The following is a 14,592-nucleotide window of genomic DNA, read 5'->3' on the forward strand; positions in this document are numbered from 1 at the left end:
TCTCTACCTCTCTGCTCATCCTCGTCCTCGCTCAGTGTCGCTCGTTTTCTCATCTCAGCTGATTAAACCTTCGTTTACGTGTTTCAACAAGTTCCACAGGACTCCGTATTTGTGATCGCTCAATTCGCCACACGAGCTGAGCGCCGAGTCAAACGCACGCTTTGACCTTTGTGATTTCTCGGGCCAAAAGGGAAACTTGAAGTCGAGAAAAGCAGCTCAAATTATTCCACCTTGACATTTGAGGCCAGCGGCTGATTTAGCATTCGAACCCGGACAAGGCATGAAATGTCACCTTTTTATTTACTTGTGGGATTTCGGCAATTAAATTTGACTTTAAGGCAACGAGTGTCTGCGCCTTTGCTCCGTGCCTCTGAATAGAAACTGTCCATCTCATTTCAGTGACATTTTCAATAGTGCTGATGGCCGACCCCTGAAAGTGACCTTTCTGCCAGTCAATTTACTCCTCTCTCTCTCTCTCTCCTTCTCTCTCTCTCTCTCTCTCTCTCTCTCTCTCTCTCTCTCTCTCTCTCTCTCTCTCTCTCTCTCTCCTTCTATCTCCCTCTCTCTCTCCTTCTCTCTCTCTCTCTCTCTCTCCTTCTCTCTCCCTCTCTCTCTCTCTCTCTCTCTCTCTCTCTCTCTCTCCTTCTCTCTCCCTCTCTCTCTCTCTCTCTCTCTCTCTCTCGCTCTCTCTCTCTCTCCTTCTCTCTCCCTCTCTTTCTCTCTCTCTCTCCTTCTCTCTCTCTCTCTCTCTCTCTCTCTCTCTCTCTCTCTCTCTCTCTCCTTCTCTCTCTCTCTCTCTCTCTCTCTCTCCTTCTCTCTCTCTCTCTCTCTCCTTCTCTCTACCTCTCTCTCCTTCTCTCTCTCTCTCTCTCTCTCTCTCTCTCTCTCTCTCTCTCTCTCTCTCTCTCTCTCTCTCTCTCTCCCTCTCTCTCTCTCTCTCTCTCTCTCTCTCTCTCTCTCTCTCTCTCTCTCTCTCTCTCTCTCTCTCTCTCTCCTTCTCTCTCTCTCTCTCTCTCTCTCTCTCTCTCTCTCTCTCTCTCTCTCTCTCTCTCTCTCTCTCTCTCTCTCTCTCTCTCTCTCTCTCCTTCTCTCTCTCTCTCTCTCTCTCTCTCTCTCTCTCTCTCTCTCTCTCTCTCTCTCTCTCTCTCTCTCCTTCTCTCTCCCTCTCTCTCTCTCTCTCTCTCCCTCTCCCTCTCCCTCTCTCTCTCTCTCTCTCTCTCTCTCTCTCTCTCTCTCTCTCTCTCTCTCTCTCTCTCTCTCTCTCTCTCTCTCTCTCTCTCTCTCTCTCTCTCTCTCTCTCTCTCTCTCTCTCTCTCTCTCTCTCTCTCTCTCTCTCTCTCTCTCTCTCTCTCTCTCTCTCTCTCTCTCTCTCTCTCTCTCTCTCTCTCCTTCTCTCTCCTTCTCTCTCTCTCTCTCTCTCTCTCTCTCTCTCTCTCTCTCTCTCTCTCTCTCTCTCCTTCTCTCTCCCTCTCTCTCTCTCTCTCTCTCTCTCTCTCTCTCTCTCTCTCTCTCTCTCTCTCTCTCTCTCTCTCTCTCTCTCTCTCTCTCTCTCTCTCTCTGACTGACCCTCAGAAATAAACCCTGTCCTCGTGTTTAACAAACTGGCCCCGCTGCTACATCAGTCTGTCTGCTCTGAGTTTCTACCTTCACTAATCCTCATCACTGCCTAAACTCACACTAATCCCCTGCGCCACACTTTGATAGCTGGAATTGGAGAATGTCAGATTCACATATTTGCTTTATTTTCCTATTTGCTCATTTTTCCACACATCACACTGGAAAACGATGAAGATCTCCAGAGTTGCCAGGACATCGTTACATACATCTGCTATCTGTTGGGCAAAATAATCTCGTGAAAGAGGAATAAAATAACTTGGTGCTTGGACCCCTATTCAACTTTTACTGGATGAAGCAAGAAACAAACAAACAAAGCACACACACACACACACACACACACACACACACACACACACACACACACACACACATTTGGTGCTTGGACCCCAATGAGCAAAAGTTCACAAAATGCGGAAGTCAATAATGTGACAATAATATTTACAATTCAAACATCATTTATTCAAAAAAGTATTGGCACCCCTTTGTTTTCCTCACATCCAACAATGAAATGGATGCAGTGTTACTATGTAATGTAGAAGATATAGACACTTGTATCTTTACTACACACACACACTTTCCTCCAGGAGTGACTGCTGAATATCCCACAATCCTCATGATAATAATAATAATAATAATAATAATAATAATAATAATAATAATAATAATAATAAAAAGAAGAAGAATAGCTCAGTGCTGCCGATTTTCACAGATATAGACAATTCTTTTGCACCAAGGGTTCTGAGTATACGTGGGGCTGATAAACGAGTGTAGGGTTTTGCTATTGTTCAGTGATATCTACAGGGTGTGTGTGTGTGTGTGTGTGAGAGAGAGGGAGAGAGAGAGAGAGAGAGAGAGAGAGAGAGAGAGAGAGAGAGAGAGAGAGAGAGAGAAGGAGAGGGAGAGGGAGAGGAAGAGATAAGATAAATAATGAATGTATTGACCTCAAAGGTCTAGTAGAGAGTGCTCTCTCTCTCTCCCTCCCTCCCTCCCTCCCTCCCTCTCTGCACTTTACATCTTACATAAAGCAGAGATGAAAAACACTCGCTCTCAGGAGGAAAGACGAGCCCACACACACACACACACACACACATATAAGACATGTTTATAATACAGACACATAAATAACACACTCTTATACTCGGTATATTGACTCAGACACTGACTCTGACTCTTATACTGACACATACTCAATATATTGACTCAGACACTGACTCTGACTCTTATACTGACACATACTCAGCATATTGACTCAGACACTGACTCTGACTCTTATACTGACACATACTCAGTATATTGAATCAGACACTGACTCTGACTCTTATACTGACACATACTCAGCATATTGACTCAGACACTGACTCTGACTCTTATACTGACACATACTCAGTATATTGACTCAGACTCTGACTCTTATACTGACACACTCAGTATATCAACTCAGACACTGACTCTGTCTCTTATACTGACACATACTCAGTATATTGACTCAAGCACTGACTCTTATACTGACACATACACCGTATATTGACTCAGACACTGACTCTGACTCTTATACTGACACATACTCAGTATATTGAATCAGACACTGACTCTTATACTGACAAATACTCAGTATATTGAATCAGACTCTGACTCTTATACTGACACATACTCAGTATATTGACTCAGACACTGACTCTGACTCTTATACTGACACATACTCAGTATATTGACTCAGACACTGACTCTGACTCTTATACTGACACATACTCAGTATATTGACTCAGACACTGACTCTAACTCTTATACTGACACATACTCAGTATATTGAATCAGACTCTGACTCTTATACTGACACATACTCAGCATATTGACTCAGACACTGACTCTGACTCTTATACTGACACATACACAGTATATTGACTCAGACACTGACTTTGACTCTTATACTGACACATACACAGTATATTGACTCAGACACTGACTCTGACTCTTATACTGACAGATACACAGTATATTGACTCAGACACTGACTCTGACTCTTATACTGACACATACACAGTATATTGACTCAGACACTGACTCTGACTCTTATACTGACAGATTCACAGTATATTGACTCAGACACTGACTCTGACTCTTATACTGACACATACTCAGTATATTGAATCAGACACTGACTCTGACTCTTATACTGACACATACTCAGCATATTGACTCAGACACTGACTCTGACTCTTATACTGACAGATACACAGTATATTGACTCAGACACTGACTCTGACTCTTATACTGACACATACTCAGTATATTGAATCAGACACTGACTCTGACTCTTATACTGACACATACACAGTATATTGACTCAGACACTGACTCTGACTCTTATACTGACACATACTCAGTATATTGAATCAGACACTGACTCTGACTCTTATACTGACACATACTCAGTATATTGAATCAGACACTGACTCTGACTCTTATACTGACACATACTCAGCATATTGACTCAGACACTGACTCTGACTCTTATACTGACACATACACAGTATATTGACTCAGACACTGACTTTGACTCTTATACTGACACATACACAGTATATTGACTCAGACACTGACTCTGACTCTTATACTGACAGATACACAGTATATTGACTCAGACACTGACTCTGACTCTTATACTGACACATACACAGTATATTGACTCAGACACTGACTCTGACTCTTATACTGACAGATACACAGTATATTGACTCAGACACTGACTCTGACTCTTATACTGACACATACTCAGTATATTGAATCAGACACTGACTCTGACTCTTATACTGACACATACTCAGCATATTGACTCAGACACTGACTCTGACTCTTATACTGACAGATACACAGTATATTGACTCAGACACTGACTCTGACTCTTATACTGACACATACTCAGTATATTGAATCAGACACTGACTCTGACTCTTATACTGACACATACACAGTATATTGACTCAGACACTGACTCTGACTCTTATACTGACACATACTCAGTATATTGAATCAGACACTGACTCTGACTCTTATACTGACACATACTCAGTATATTGAATCAGACACTGACTCTGACTCTTATACTGACACATACTCAGTATATTGAATCAGACACTGACTCTGACTCTTATACTGACACATACACAGTATATTGACTCAGACACTGACTCTGAGCACTGAACTCAGCTCAAATCTGAACGCTGTTTCTGCCTCAGAGGTCTTAATGTTTTTAGTATTTGGTTCAACTGTGAATTTTACATAATTCAAAACTTTTTCTTTACTTTTTGACATCTTTTGATTTGATTAGATTTTTTTTGACAGCTAATTAAACTTTAAACTCTGTTTAAATTTTGTCCTTTCTCTTTTTTTATAATTAACGTGATTGATTTTTTTATTTCAACTTTAATTGACTTTTCATTTGATTGTTTTGAGCCAACTTTTGATATTTAATGTGTGTGTGTGTGTGTGTGTGTGTGTGTGTGTATATGTGTGTGTGTGTGCGCATGTGTGTGTGTATGTGTGTGTGTGTGTGTGTGTGTGTGTGTGCGCGCGCGGGTGTGTGGTATCTATTCTTGTTAATTCTCTGAATTGAAGTTGAGTTGATGTTTTTTTCTTCCTGTAAATTTCTCCTCAGCATTTCTGCTGAACAGCGCAGTGTTATTTTTCCTGTCCTGGATTTGAGTGGAGTCGAGTCGAGGCAGTGTGTTTGTCAGCTCTGATGAAGTCTCTTGTGCTGGTGTTTAAACTTGTCTTCGTCTCCACATCACTTCTTTTCTTCTTTTGGTTCCTCTGCCCTTTATCTTTTCTTCAGGATTTTCTTTTCCATATGATCTTCACTGATCTCTCAGTCTGTTTTGGGGAAACTCGTGACTCCGTCTTGTCGTTGCTCTGCGTCTAAACCCCTTAGGTTTGCAAACTTTTATTTTCTTTATCTGCGTCCTACGTTTCCACAATTTCCAGCCCTCCGCTCTTCAGTGCTGAAATTTTATTTAAATAATTTACAGATGTCGGAAGGAAAGCTTCACATCTCTGCGTCTTTTGTTAAAAGAGAATGTTTAATGATCGCCAGTGAGCTCTGGGGTTCATTCTGAGTCTCTCCACAGTGAGGAGGAGGAGGAGGAGGAGGAGGAGGAGGAGGAGGTGGAAGAGCAGGGGAGGATTCCATCGTAAGGTAAAACCCTGAAACCAGTTCACATCTTCCCCTCAGCTCCCAGTCTGAGAGTTGGAGCTGCATGTGGGATTTATTTCCCAAAAATACATTTTCTTTTGATAACTTTATAAACTTTTTTCTTTTCTTTCTTTCTTTGTTTTGTTTTTTTTTAATAGCTTTCTGTTTGTTGATAAACAAAGCAAGAAACAAGGAATATGATCAGAAACCACATTTAAATTTGATATTCAGAAAATTCCTAAAAAGTATTTGGTCAGTGGTTTGAGATCAGCACAAGGGGTTTATTTATTTATTTATTTATTTATTGGTATCTTTTTATTTTTTCTTCAAATTCACACAATTGTGCATTTTTTCTGCACTTGTTCTTCACATCTCTACAGCTCGCATGGTGCAGCTTTTCACCTTCATTTACAAACTCATAACACTCCTGCTGACTTCCTGTGAACTTTACACAAATTAAGACACTGGAAACTTGTCTGAAAGTCAGATGAAACATGTTGAGTTGTGGTTGTGGCTGAGACCTAAGTTTAACGCTCACTATAATCCTTTTTTTATTTGCTCTTGCTCATTTTTTAACACCCAAAACAAATGTTTAAAGAACACTGAAAACCATCTGATGAAGAAAAAAAATCTTATTTTTAAATTCATGAATTATTTTTTATTCTGAGGTGTGTGTGTTGTGTGTGTGATGTGTGTGTTGTGTTTTTTGTGTGTGTAATATGTGTTTTTTGTGATGTATTTTGTGTGTGTGAGTTGTGTGTGGTGAGTGTGATGTGTGTGTGGTGTGTGTGATGTGTGTGTGGTGTGTGTGTCTGTGTGTGATGTGTGTGTGTGGAGCCCGAGCCTGACGCTCAGTCTGATCTGCTCCTCAGGGATCTGATCTCTTCCACGTGTCTGAATCCTTCATCATGACTGCAGTCTCCATGAACACTCACACTCTGTACTGCCATTTACACAGAGAGAGAGAGAGGGAGAGAGAGAGAGTGAGAGAGAGAGAGAGAGAGAGAGGGAGAGAGGGAAGCTTTGCTTCATCTTTCCTCAGAGACGTCACCTGTGACGAGTGATGTGAAGTGACACAGAACACAGACTGAGCCGTCTCGCTGATCTTTACACCAAGCGACAGACTGTTATCGCCCTTTTTTCTTTCTCTCTCTCTCTGTCTCTTTCTCCCTCTCTTTTTCTGCTGAGTTTTAGATGTTTCCAAAATTTTATGGCTCTATTCGCAGTGGATTAATGGTGGCTATTGACCTAATTCTGCCCTGCATGTGGTAAGGTGTGGGGGTGTAGTGTGAGGTGGTTTGAGGTGTGTGGTGTGAGGCATGAGGTGTGGCGTGTGAGGTGTATGAGGCATGAAGTGTGTGGCATGAGTTGTGTGGTGTGAGGCGTGGGGTGTAAGGTGTGTGAGGTGAGGTGGGTGATGTGTGAGGTGTGGTGTGGTATGTGTGGTGTGAGGTGTGTGTGGTGTTGTGTGAGGTTTGGTGTGTGTGGTGGGAGGTTTGTGTGATGTGTGCGGTGTGGTGTGTGTGTGGTGGGAGGTCTGTGAGGTGTGTGGTGTGTGTGTGGTGGGAGGTGTGGTGTTATGTGTGTGTGGGAGGTCTGTGAGGTGTGTGTGTGAGGTGTGTGGTGGGAGGTGTGGTGTGGTGTGTGAGGCGTGAGGTGTGTGTGTGTGGTGTGAGGCGTGAGGTGTGTGGTCTGTGTGTGGTGTGAGGCGTGAGGTGTGTGAAGCGTGAGGTGTGTGGTGTGTGTGGTGTGAGGCGTGAGGTGTGTGAAGCGTGAGGTGTGTGGTCTGTGTGTGGTGTGAGGCGTGAGGTGTGTGAAGCGTGAGGTGTGTGGTCTGTGTGTGGTGTGAGGCGTGAGGTGTGTGAAGCGTGAGGTGTGTGGTCTGTGTGTGGTGTGAGGCATGAGGTGTGTGAAGCGTGAGGTGTGTGAAGCGTGAGGTGTGTGGTGTGTGTGTGGCGTGAGGTGTGTGTTGTGTGTGGTGTGAGGCGTGAGGAGTGGTGTGTGAAGCGTGAGGTGTGTGGTGTGTGAGGCGTGAGGTGTGTGTGGTGTGAGGCGTGTGGTGTGTGAGGCGTGAGGTGTGTGGTGTGTGTGTGGTGTGAGGTGTGTGAAGTGTGTGTTGTGTGTGTGGTGTGAGGCGCGAGGTGTGTGAAGCGTGAGGTGTGTGTTGTGTGTGTGGTGTGAGGCGTGAGGTGTGTGAAGCGTGAGGTGTGTGGTGTGTGTGTGGTGTGAGGCGTGAGGTGTGTGGTGTGTGTGTGGTGTGAGGCGTGAGGTGTGTGAGGCGTGAGGTGTGTGAAGCGTGAGGTGTGTGGTGTGTGTGTGGTGTGAGGCGTGAGGTGTGTGAAGTGTGAGGCGTGAGGTGTGTGAAGCGTGAGGTGTGTGGTGTGAGGCATGAGGTGTGTGGTGTGTGTGAGGCGTGAGGTGTGTGGTGTGTGTGTGGTGTGTGTGTGGTGTGAGGCGTGAGGTGTGTGAAGCGTGAGGTGTGTGGTGTGTGTGTGGTGTGAGGCGTGAGGTGTGTGGTGTGTGTGTGGTGTGAGGCGTGAGGAGTGGTGTGTGAAGCGTGAGGTGTGTGCTGTGTGAGGCGTGAGGTGTGTGTGGTGTGAGGCGTGTGGTGTGGTGTGTGAGGCGTGAGGTGTGTGGTGTGTGTGTGGTGTGAGGCGTGAGGTGTGTGAAGTGTGTGTTGTGTGTGTGGTGTGAGGCGCGAGGTGTGTGAAGCGTGAGGTGTGTGTTGTGTGTGTGGTGTGAGGCGTGAGGTGTGTGAAGCGTGAGGTGTGTGGTGTGTGTGTGGTGTGAGGCGTGAGGTGTGTGGTGTGTGTGTGGTGTGAGGCGTGAGGTGTGTGAGGCGTGAGGTGTGTGAGGCGTGAGGTGTGTGAAGCGTGAGGTGTGTGGTGTGTGTGTGGTGTGAGGCGTGAGGTGTGTGAAGTGTGAGGCGTGAGGTGTGTGAAGCGTGAGGTGTGTGGTGTGAGGCATGAGGTGTGTGGTGTGTGTGAGGCGTGAGGTGTGTGTGTGGTGTGTGGTGTGTGTGTGGTGTGAGGCGTGAGGTGTGTGAAGCGTGAGGTGTGTGGTGTGTGTGTGGTGTGAGGCGTGAGGTGTGTGGTGTGTGTGGTGTGAGGCGTGAGGTGTGTGAAGCGTGAGGCGTGAGGTGTGTGAGGCGTGAGGTGTGTGAAGCGTGAGGTGTGTGGTGTGTGTGTGGTGTGAGGCGTGAGGTGTGTGAAGCGTGAGGCGTGAGGTGTGTGAGGCGTGAGGTGTGTGAAGCGTGAGGTGTGTGGTGTGAGGCATGAGGTGTGTGGTGTGTGTGAGGCGTGAGGTGTGTGGTGTGTGTGTGGTGTGTGTGTGGTGTGAGGCGTGAGGTGTGTGGTGTGTGTGTGGTGTGAGGCGTGAGGTGTGTGGTGTGTGTGTGGTGTGAGGCGTGAGGAGTGGTGTGTGAAGCGTGAGGTGTGTGCTGTGTGAGGCGTGAGGTGTGTGTGGTGTGAGGCGTGTGGTGTGGTGTGTGAGGCGTGAGGTGTGTGGTGTGTGTGTGGTGTGAGGCGTGAGGTGTGTGAAGTGTGTGTTGTGTGTGTGGTGTGAGGCGCGAGGTGTGTGAAGCGTGAGGTGTGTGTTGTGTGTGTGGTGTGAGGCGTGAGGTGTGTGAAGCGTGTGGTGTGTGTGTGGTGTGAGGCGTGAGGTGTGTGGTGTGTGTGTGGTGTGAGGCGTGAGGTGTGTGAAGCGTGAGGCGTGAGGTGTGTGAGGCGCGAGGTGTGTGAAGCGTGAGGTGTGTGGTGTGTGTGTGGTGTGAGGCGTGAGGCGTGAGGTGTGTGAAGCGTGAGGTGTGTGGTGTGAGGCATGAGGTATGTGGTGTGTGTGAGGCGTGAGGTGTGTGTGTGGTGTGTGGTGTGTGTGTGGTGTGAGGCGTGAGGTGTGTGAAGCGTGAGGTGTGTGGTGTGTGTGTGGTGTGAGGCGTGAGGTGTGTGGTGTGTGTGGTGTGAGGCGTGAGGTGTGTGAAGCGTGAGGCGTGAGGTGTGTGAGGCGTGAGGTGTGTGAAGCGTGAGGTGTGTGGTGTGGTGTGAGGCGTGAGGTGTGTGAAGCGTGAGGCGTGAGGTGTGTGAGGCGTGAGGTGTGTGAAGCGTGAGGTGTGTGGTGTGTGTGTGGTGTGAGGCGTGAGGTGTGTGAAGTGTGAGGCGTGAGGTGTGTGAAGCGTGAGGTGTGTGGTGTGAGGCATGAGGTGTGTGGTGTGTGTGAGGCGTGAGGTGTGTGGTATGTGGTGTGTGTGTGGTGTGTGGTGTGTGTGGTGTGAGGCGTGAGGTGTGTGGTGTGTGTGTGGTATGGTGTAACTCTGAACCCTCAGGATGCTCTTACACAACTCTACATTCAGGGCTTGTCTTGTGTTCAGCAGATTTAACAGAAGACCCCAGACGTCACTGCTGTACAGTACATTTAGTTCTGTAACTGACTGTTGATTCTAATTGAGATTTTACTTGAATCTTTGAGAGGACATAAATGTGTTTAACTCCTAACTTTATTTAGTACAATGAGTTACAATTTCAAGTCCTGAGTGCAAGCACTTTAGGAGGCGGGGTTTGGAAGAGGCGGGGTTTATACCAACCTGCACTCCATAAAGTATTTCCATAATTCCTTTACTTCTCTTTATTTTACAATAAAAGCATTGGCAATGATTTTTTTTATCCATTTCTAGGTACATTCAGCTAGTAGAAAAGAAATCTCAGATCTGAAGCGTTTGTGGTTGATGTTCAGATCTTGAGCAGCCTGAAGCTTCCTCTCAGTGATGTTTCTCTCTCTCTCTCTCTCTCTCTCTCTCTCTCTCTCTCACCCCTCAGACGAGTTGGAACAGCCTCCGGGGTGGAAATGTGCTCTCCTGCAAGTGCCATAACACTCTCATCTCTCACATCGCCATGTCAGAGATGAAATATGGAGAGATCCAGGTGATGGATCTGAAGGCTTCTGTGAGGCTTTTGATGTTTCCATGGCATATGTGAGTCAGGAGTCAGGAGGTCGTAACGTACAGCACCGTCACTGGACTCATTGATATCTGGATTTCTGTCAAGCCACATTGTGGTGATGTTCATTAGCGTCATATAAATAAAATAGAACTGTACTGGACGATGACGTGTTCTTAAAAACTCTGGTCAGGTTTCTGCACAAGTGACACCAAAGAACCCTGAAGGTTTTTAACTTTTTTACTGTTTGAAATATTCATGATTAGATATTAGAGCCGTCTGAGAGAGAAGCAGCGTTATTAGGAAGGAAATGTTCTTAGAGCCTGAGAGCCACTTCTCCGTTTCGTCTCTTTGACACGTGAGAAGCGTCACCTCGTTGTCACATCAGCACGTGTGAATTTTTAATTAGCTCATTAAATATTCAAAAATCGCCCGAGCCAATTAAAGGGAAAAGAAAAAGGGATGTAACGGCTCGGATAAAATGCAGTCACGTCAGGTTTAAGCAGCGTGTTAAAAACTCTTTAACTCTAACTCGAATTATTCCTGACCATACAGATTTAAATCTTAACAATTTAGAACAATAAGTTCTATGAATAAGTTCTATATAATCATGAATATGCATGATTATGCAAATTAGGACAGCAAAACATTAGTTGGTTTGTTGCTTGCGTCAGAATGGAATGTAACCATGTTAGCTAGCTTGACCTCCAGAGATTATTTATTGACAGCTGAGCTCATGTGTAGCCCAGCCCAATAAATGATCTTTTGCTGATGGACTTCATAACTTTCATGACGAGTTTGAAGAACACTAATAATGTTGACATTATAATGATAACCATTCTGTGGTTTGGTATCAGCGTGTGTGTCAAAAGTCGCTATATTTTACATCGGTTTCGTAACAAGACATGAAAGGCACTAATTGGAAAGTGGAGTATGAGTGATTTAACTCTACACAGGACCTTAATGAGAAAGAGAGAGAGATCCTGTGAATTTACAGACTCATGAACACGTGGAGGTTATTCGACTGTGCGCAAAGTGACACAAGTGCAGCAATTACTGAGGACTAACTGCTGTTTCTGCTGCACAGCTAATTAATCAGAAATTGGCGTGGAGTCAGTCTTCAGCTCGCTAATCACCCAACCACATAAACAGTGAGTGCAGGTTTACGTAGGTGTTTATCTGTAGTGAAGGATTAGTGAAATATCGAGCTGTTTATCAGAGAACGTTACGTTGTGCATTTTATATCTGTTTATGGTGCCATTTTCTCTTTTCGCTCACGTTCTAGCAGCTTTAAATCATCTGTCTGAAAGCTCCTAAAGCTTTACCGCTAACACTGGAGACTCCTTCCACAGATACAGAAGCTAAACCTCACTATGGCTAAGGTTACACCCCTTTTATTTAAATGTGCTGTTAATATGGAAACAGTGATGTGTAGCTGCACTACTATCAGAGCTGCTGTTATAGAAAACTACTCAAAACCTGACAACCAATCAGAATCCAGCACTCAGTTCAAGCACACATCAGTTTATTCATCAAACATCATTTCTTGGGAACGATATGCGACGACAATTTATAACGCACAATTATTCATTCGTGAGCTCGAGTGAGCCCTGAGCAGCGCCGTTGTTCCTACATGCCTCAAAACTACCACCATCGTTCCTGTCCCAAAGAAGTCTACAGTGTCCTGCCTCAATGACTATCATCCCGTTGCACTCACACCCATAGTTATGAAGTGCTTCGAGAAGCTTGTCATGAGGCACATCAAGACCCAGCTACCACCCTCACTGGACCCCCTACAGTTTGCGTATCGTCCAAAACGCTCCGCAGACGATGCCATTACCACAGCCCTCCACTTAGCCCTCACCCACCTGGACAATAAAGACACTTATGTACAAATGCTGTTCATAGACTTTAGTTCAGCATTCAATACAATCATCCCTCAGCACCTGATTGGGAAGCTGAGCCTGCTGGGACTAAACACCTCCCTCTGCAACTGGATCCTGGACTTCCTGACTGGGAGACCTCAGTCAGTCCGGATCGGGAACAGCATCTCCAGCACCACCACACTGAACACTGGAGCTCCTCAAGGCTGCGTGCTCAGTCCACTGCTGTTCACTCTGCTGACTCACGACTGTGCAGCAACGCACAGATCGAATCATATTATCAAGTTCGCCAATGACACGGCCGTGGTGGGTCTCATCAACAAGAACGACGAGTCAGCATACAGGGAGAAGGTGCAACAACTAACTGCCTGGTGTAGAGCCAACAACCTTTCTCTGAATGTTGATAAAACTAAAGAGATGGTTGTGGACTTCAGAAGAGCACAGAGTGACCACTCTCCGCTGAACATCAAAGGATGTCTGTAGAGATCGTCAAGAGCACCAAATTTCTTGGTGTTCTTCTAGCGGAGAACCTCACCTGGTCACTCAACACCAGCGCCATCACCAAGAAAGCCCAGCAGCGTCTCTACTTCCTACAAAGGCTGAGAAAGGCACATCTCCCTCCCCCCATCCTGACCATGTTCTACCGAGGGACCACTGAGAGCATCCTGAGCAGCTGCATCACTGTCTGGTTCGGGAACTGTACGATCTCGGATCGCAAATCCCTGCAGCAGATAGTGAGGACAGCTGAGAAGATCATTGGGGTCTCTCTTCCCTCTATCATAGACACTTACACCACACGCTGCATCCGCAAAGCCAACAGTATTGTGGATGACCCCACACACCCCTCACACACACTCTTCACCCTCCTGCCATCTGGAAAGAGGTACCGAAGCATTCGGGCCTTCACGACCAGACTGTGTAACAGTTTCTTCCCACAAGCCATCAGACTTCTCAATAACTGAACTGTACTGTACTGAGCACAACATACACACACATCATCTGTATGGACTGCATAGACCCTCACAAAACACACACACTGACACATCATACTGTTTACATGCTGCTTACAATCCAGCAAACTGTTTACATGCTGTTTTGCACACTTTTTCTGCTGTTTTTGCACAAACTGTCCCAACATTTCAGCCGTTTTTGCACATATTGTACAATATCTCAGCCATTTCGCACATACTATACAATATTTCAGTCATTTGCTGTTTTTGCACAATTCTATATATTATCCCAAGGACCTGCTGCTAAGGAACTGTGTTCATTCTAATGTTACTGCACGAAATATTGTTTGAACATTCAGTATTCACATACAGTATATACACTGGTCGGTCGGCGCTGTTTCTGTTACTGTTTATTGTTTATTGTCTTTTGTGTATTGCATTTTTTGTACTTTTTGTATTGTCTTGTAACTTTGTGTCTGCACTGTCTTTTGTCCTGCACTGTCTTTTGTCCTGCACTGTCTTTTGTCCTGCACTGTCTTGTCTGTCTTGTTTGTCTTGTCCTGCACTGTTTGCACCAGGTTGCACAGTTGCACTTTATGTGGCTAAGACTACTTACAAGTCTTTAGCGCTGTCTTTGTTTTATGTAGCACCACAATCCTGGAGAAACGTTGTCTCATTTCACTGTGTACTGCAACAGCTATATATGGTTGAAATGACAATAAAAGCTTCTTGACTTGACTTGACTTGACGTTTCCAATGATAATCGAGCAAAATGATGGAGCTTTAAAGAATCATGCGTAACTTGTACACAAAGCTTTATTTCACATATTCCACCACGTCAAAATGAACACATTTTCTTTTCAAAAATTAAATAAATCTGATTCGTTATCGTTCTGGGCCAACGTTTAAAAAGAAATTCAACATTTAATGATCTTTTCTCAGCAGAGAACATACTTCCATACTTAGGAACCTGTTTGTTTTATTTAGCTAGTCAACTAACTAGTTATGCATATGCTATTGCA

The 14,592-nt window shown here is 45.2% G+C and overlaps 1 pseudogene; it reads right to left on the reverse strand.

Moving 5' to 3' along the window:
- Positions 1 to 457: 457 nt before the first annotated feature.
- Positions 458 to 10,668, reverse strand: LOC132846070 (RNA-binding protein 25-like; annotated as a pseudogene).
- Positions 10,669 to 14,592: the final 3,924 nt, after the last annotated feature.

This window comes from Tachysurus vachellii, chromosome 5 (genome assembly GCF_030014155.1).
Source record: "Tachysurus vachellii isolate PV-2020 chromosome 5, HZAU_Pvac_v1, whole genome shotgun sequence".
Classification (NCBI taxonomy): domain Eukaryota; kingdom Metazoa; phylum Chordata; class Actinopteri; order Siluriformes; family Bagridae; genus Tachysurus; species Tachysurus vachellii.